Genomic DNA, 7,253 nt, shown 5'->3' on the forward strand with positions numbered 1-7,253 from the left:
AACAGTAGGAAGTCCTTTTCATACAAGTTTTACTTCTGTTATGTGCTTATTTTTTTGTCCAACAGTGTGAAGAAAGTGGAGGAACACTCCTGTTATGGCTGCAGAGAAAGAGATTGAGGATTTTGTTACATAACACATCTAGTAAGACAGAACACATGACAGTAGTATGAACTTTATGAAGGGGTACCACTTCATTTTCCTGTCTTTTAATATAATCAGCCTAATAATAAAGTACACACTTATAAGACATAATTCTGACCTTACCACAGCCACCATGCTGCTTAAAAAAGTGCCGGTGTGGGACAGAAGGTGGGAATGGGGGACAGTTTGTGTTTGATCGTTGGATTTGGGCTTCAGTAATTAAAATTTCCTATATTAGGGTGCAACAGACCTATGATTGTTATTTGTCCATAATGCTAGGGTAAATGTTTTTCTGTGAGATATTTTTTACATCTTGATTTGTCAAAGTATAAATAAGTGGGTTAAGCATGGGAATTGTAACCGTGTACAACACAGAAAATTATTTCCATAGAGAGCTTGAATACTGTGATGGTCTCATATGCATGATCAGAATCTTCCCATAGAGCAGAACAACAACTGTGAGGTGAGACACAAGTGGAAAAGACCTTGTTTCTGAATGGGCTGAACTAATCCCTAATATGGTAGAAATAATGTAAATTAAATGTAAATGCTATGAGAGAACCAAAAATTAGACTAACAGCCTGATTTATTAAAGCTATCCAATGCTGGAGAGGATACGCTTTCATCCAGCAAACCTGAAATGGATCTGGTCCAGGATTGAAAACAAACAGGGCAAACAAATAGCAAATTACTTTTAGGAAATCCATTCCAGGTTTGCTGGATCACCCAGCTTCACTGATGAAAGTTGAGTCTTGGAGAGCTTTAATAAATCAGGGCCATCATCTCAATTAACATTGTGCCAAAACATGAATATTTGACTAAAACTGAATAATTACAATAAAATTTCTAATGATATGTGAACCACAGAAAGGCAGTTTTGATATAACCATTGTATGGGTCTTTGTATCTAGAAACCCTATGGTCCAGGATAATACTGCTAACAGAAAGATAGATTGCTTATTCATTAGGAGTAGATAATGGAGAAGATCGCAAATTGCCACATAACGATCATAGCTGTTTGCTTTAGATGGGCAGATCAATGCCCTTGGTTACATATTATTGGTACATTATGAACAAAGTACAAAAAATAAAACGGTTCATATACAGTAGTTGGACGCTAGATGAACGTTACCTGGTTCATTTACAATATTTGGCCTCTGGTAGATACATTGGTTTTATTTACAAGCAAGGCTATTAAATGATAATTATGAGCAAACACTGCTTTTGCTTTTTTTGAATTTTTTTGAAAATATGAATTTTCCTGAATTGTTTGCCTTGATTATTTTATCTGATTAAACATGAAGATCAATATTTTTGCTTATTCAGTCTTCAAAATGGAAAAAAAAACTAGAAAGAAGCACAAATGTCGCTTTCTTGAACCACAGAGCAGTATGAATGAAAATGTCTTACATATAGCTATCTAAACATTAAATACCAAAAAGGGGGTTATCCTTCCCACTCCTTCAATTTACAACCCCTAAGCACTTAGCATATTGTGAAGTATACGATACTAAGAAAAGGGCTTCAAGGCTATTTTTCAAATACTGTATTTCATATAGCAAATGTTATTATTCATCAAGTCAGTGGTATGTATATCCATCTCTCATTATATAGTCATGAGTTGGAGATTGTTAAGCTTAACATAGATAACCTACTCTAGGTATCAGTATTAGCATATAGCGTTATTAGGCCAATATATTGTCCTGTTACCCGACACGTTCAACTACAAGGCTTCCTCTGGGTTATGTAACTAACGTGTATGTTCTAATAGTAAGAAAATTAATACAGTCAGTAATATAGTGTCTAATGTTGATATACAGTTAAATTTGTCAGTAACAAAATTCAATAACCAAATCTTACAAGGCGATGCCAGGTGGTGGCATTGGCAGGCTATCTTCCATCTCCAAAAAAAGGCTGAAGTCACTGCAAAGCTAGGGACAGTTTGGAGCTGGTAATAAAGGTAGCTAGGATTAGGAGTATACAAATAAATAACACAGAGAGTGCTTGCCACTTTCAGCTACTAATGAGAAAGTGCTTGCTTGTTAGTTTGTGCGTCAAGTAATGACTGCGCGTATGATCTCATCTGGGGCTGTGGCGCTATAGGTGAATGTGAGTTTTTTTTTTTTTAGTTTACTTCTGCTTTAAACACAGGCACTTTTCCCCATGGTTGCTAATACAGTTTGGCAGCTTGTCCTATCTTATATTTTGACTGTTTACATGTTGACTGTCAACGAAAGTAGCCCTCACAAAAGACCTGACACTGGTGGTTCCTTGACCCAAACTACACCTCTTGGTCTGGATCAAAAGCTCAACAAACCATGGGTGGGAAGAGGGAGGGCACCAGAACCACTACTTAGCAGACTACCAGTAGTAGCAGACAGAAGGAGGTGGCATTATGCATGTTTTCATAGGATAGTTAGAAGCAGATTCCGATCAGCTAAGCTTTGCCCCTTGTAGAAAGTCTGGCTCATTTATCATCTCAGTCGCAGCCCTGGAACCAGGAATTACTTTGTTCCCTCCACAACACTGTGGCTGTGGGTGATCAGGCAAATATTATTTAACATCCACCTTAGCAAGTATGGCAGGTTGGATACTTAACCTCCTGGGCAGTTCATTTCTGTCTGGATATATATGTCTAAAAGCAGCAGCTTGTCTTTTATGAAAATGTATTCTACAGTATAATATATTAGTATAATATAGTTTGTAAAATGAAATCATGTCAAAATAATACATTAAATACATTTAATAATAAACTTTGACATGATTTTGTGTTTCAAGCTTTATTATACTCATTATGGAAAAGGTTTTCTGGGACCCGCGGGAGAATTATGTCCTGTATAAATTAGGGTGCCCCTATGTCTCACCAAGTCCAGGCCCTTTTCCATCCCATGGTCTAGTTGGCCAAATAGGGTTATGGGCTTAAGCCCATTTAGTGCCAGTCTATTGAACCTTGAACCCCTGTATTCATATATAATGTGTATGAGCATTCACTACTACTATTATTATTTTTATCATATGATTGTTAAAAACTATTTATTATGTTATTCCACATCCTTATACTTTTTAAAAAAAAAGGAAAATTATTGACCTCTTTGATGTTTTGCACTTTTTTTTTTGTTGAATTCATATATTTATTTTAAATTTAAATCTTGCGTGGTTATACTTATTTTTTTTGATTACTTTGTTTACTCTTTTTTCCATTTTTATTGCCTGTGTAATTTTTCCAGTATATGTTTTCCCTGTCCTGTTCTCTTGTCCTCCTTGTTTTTTATCCTTTTTTCCTCTGCTTGATTCCCCTCCCTTTGTTTCTCCTCTCTCTCCTCCCTCTTCCTCTTCTATTTCCTTGGGGTTTCCCAAGGCGCATCTCCTCATGTTTGGCCACGCCTTCCGTCGTTGGGTTTCCCCACGCCACATGCAAATTTGTGTCAGTGGCGGCAGTGTCCTAATAACTGCCAGGGGGCGGATACCAGTGGGTGTGTACAATGACCTAATCGTCAGGAAAGTTTCACTTTCACTTTGCGTATGAATGCAGCATGTCATCTACTGCAGCCTTACATCTCTCCCTGTACAAACCCCCATATCTCCTGAACAGTGTGTCCTACCCACCTGAAATTTTCAGGGTACATAGGGGACCCTCATAGCTAGTATCCCAAATTTCATCTCCACACCTTTAGTAAATTACAAAATATGGGGGTCATAATTATAAAAAGTAGTGAAAATTGAACATCAGGGTTGCTGTTTAAAAAATGAGTGTGTCTAGAAGCCCAAAATTAAACAAACAAATTAGGGACCCCCAGGGCCACTTACATAGCAAGGAGGTGCCACCCCCAAATTTATACCTACCTGTCACAAAACTAGAAAATGCTCATAATACAGTACACTGTCCCCTTCCATACTTTGAACCCTAATTTCCCAAGAACAGTGTGGTGCAGGTGAACAAAATCATAGATGCAAGTGGGGGACACCTGTAGATAACAACTCCTAAAATTTCATTATTAGGCCATTTCCAACTCTGGCTCTGGAAGCTGGATATCTGCTTCCCTCCACCTGCGTCATATCCTATGATGCCTGTGCACGTGGGATGCCGATTAGTGGGTCCCATGATATTCTGGCATTAGGTGAATATAAGAGGTGGTAAAAGCATCTAGCACCCTTAGCAGAACTCACATTTGGGGTCTGACTTTTGGTGGAGGTGGACTCCTTGTATCCTGATTCCTACTTTACTTACCAACGCTGGTACTTCAGGTTTCTCTCCTTTCCTGCTTATATAAGTACATGCTTCATTACATCCCTGTACATCTAATTTGCTTTTGACATAATTTATATTATTCTTTTGTGTTCCCATAATATGGGCTCTGGTTCCCTGAGATAATTTTGTTGATTTAATGCACCCTTTAACTATTGTACACTGTGGGATTATATGTGGATAGATGTTGTTCTTCTCTCTCCCCGTTTGCTTTATATGAAAATCCCTTTCTCTTTTTCTCCTTTCTATACACAAGTTATTTTTACTAATAAAAAGGAAAGCAATAGTTCTTTTTTATATGTGCATGTACATAATGACCAGTATATATACATATTGATATCTATAGATATGCCTCTATTTATTTATTACTCTTACAGTTGCTGATTGACTTATCAACAGTATGCTGGGTTGATTCTCCAAATTCACATGACATAATATCAAATTATGTAGCTATATCTATGGGATTTTACCTTTTTTTATGAATTGAGTCCCCCTCCTTCACGGCGGCAGGTTTTCTCCCACCTCTTGTACCACACCATTTGCCAGGCCTCGTTGCACTATTGATACTTTGTGGTATGTACATACAACAAAATACTATCATTTTTTTTCTCTTTTTGTTTCTTTTTTTCAAATATTGTATATGCTTTATGAGATATACATATAGGTGATAACTAATCATGTGCTCATCCGTATTGTATTTTTAGTGCGCTCAATTTGTTGATGATCTGTACATGTAAAATCCCTGATAAAGCAGATTACTTCTGCGAAACGCGTTGGATTGTCAAAATTTGTTACATTATCACAATAGGTATAGATACTCTGGGGTTTTGGAAGAGATTGAGCACTTTTAATCAGGGTCTATAAATACATCAACCATGTGTATCGGGTGGAGTAAATTTGGACCGCTTTTATGGATGTTGAAACAAGTCCTTTTTTATTAAGTTTAAAAAAGTTTTTATAAAAAAATATTTTAAAAAAATTACGGTCTATTCACACTGCCTTGAAAGTCCCACCAATAGGATTTGTTCTTTATGTTCTTAATTTATTATACTCATACTATTATATTATACTGTAAAATACATTTTCATGAAAGACAATGTACTGCTTTTAGACATATAATTCCACTGTATTACATTCAATGCAGTTATTTTGTATTGAATGCAATACAAAATAATTTGAAATTCCCGTTGCGCCCCTGGAGACGGCTATACAGACCGACTCACCGAGGATGGCAGGGCAATGGAGGACGCCGATGGGACCAGGTAAGGCTGTATTTTTTTAGCTACCACGAGTGTGGCTCAGGGTTACCATTTCCAGCTGTTTTTTTTTTTTTTTACCCTGAGCCACACTCCGTCTAACTGCTCGGGAGGTTAATTTCACAGTGACTAAAGTATCGTTGATATCAGGTAGATAACTATTGGATAGTAACACTCTTGCTTGACACACTTCACAGATCCTTGCTATTTCAGTAAATGTGGGGAATTTTTGAGCCTTCTGAGAGGGAGACAAAACTTGTGTCTTGTGAGGTGTATACCAAAGCCTCATCTCTTCAGCAGGCATTTCTCCTTTCCCCACTGCATCAGTCCTCAGCCTTTTTATCTTCGCAAACACTTTTGGACTCAGCAGCAGTATCATTGCCACCGCGATGAGTAGGACTAACGTAAGCCTCTTGGACATGATAGGTGTTTAATTACAGCTGTGACAGAAGGATGAGGGCAGGAAGTAAGAATATCCAGGTAGGGCACGGTATCATCTGGCATGCGCTAAAGTGCCATTTTTTTTATCTAAGTGCTGTTTTGTCCATCCTCAAGTGTCATGTCACAGAGTGTTTTCAGTGCAGTAAGTAGTGCCACCCCAGCAGCAACACAATTAAAGGTAAATACATTGGGGTCTATTTTTAAATATTTTGCCCAAGATTTACTCTTTAACTTTTCTCAAAATGTACAGTTTTCTCACTGAATTCAAATGGAAAAAATTTATGAATTTTAAATAAAAGTGGGTACACATTTTCCAAATAATTCCAATGCATATGTAAATACTGGGTAAAAGTAAGATGAATTTTGCTTGAATAAATATAAATGATCATATTTATTATTAGGTGTGATTATTTAAGAATTATTATCACAAAATACTGCTTTAGGTTCAGGCCTTGCAGCTGCATCTATACAGGCACACCAGAGGGGTTCATTTTTTTAACTTTCTTTTTTTAAAAAATCAACTTGGGATTGAGCATCCACAGAGCAATTTGTAAAGCAGCATATCACAATGTGAAACAGTTCAGCTTTGAAAAAAATGTATCTGCTAAAAAACATATTTACCTGCTGCACATGCACTTCCCCTGCAGATGTCTGGATTAAAGCGGACTTAAACTCAACATTTTTACTTCAACATTTTTTCCCCCTTCACAGTGGCTACGTCACTTGATCTCGCACCTGCGCAGTGCGAGATCGGGTGACAAAGAAAGAAGACTGAAGATGGTGGCACCCGGGCAGAAGACAAAAAGGAATTCCAGGACAACGCAGGATTGGATTGTTTGAAAGACCAGCGCCCTCGAGGGGCCTGCAGAATTAAAGGCGTGATTTTTTTGTTTTTAGTTTAGTTCCGCTTTAACTAAACTCCTGCACATCTGGAGTTGGGAGTCAATCAAGATGGCTGGACAGTCACATGGCAGTGTCCGTATCAGAACACGGACAGGCGGCTGCAATTAAAAAAATATTGGGCAGGTAAAGTTATTTTATTTAAGAATGTACAAATGATCTGCCTGATTGCAGTTTTTTAGTTTTTGGGTTGAGTTCTGTTTTTTTAGAACATTAAAAGGTATGGACCATATGCAACTTTGTTGTTGCAATAGATCGTGATGGTATAG

The sequence above is a fragment of the Pyxicephalus adspersus genome, chromosome 12 (genome assembly GCF_032062135.1).
Source record: "Pyxicephalus adspersus chromosome 12, UCB_Pads_2.0, whole genome shotgun sequence".
NCBI lineage: Eukaryota > Metazoa > Chordata > Amphibia > Anura > Pyxicephalidae > Pyxicephalus > Pyxicephalus adspersus.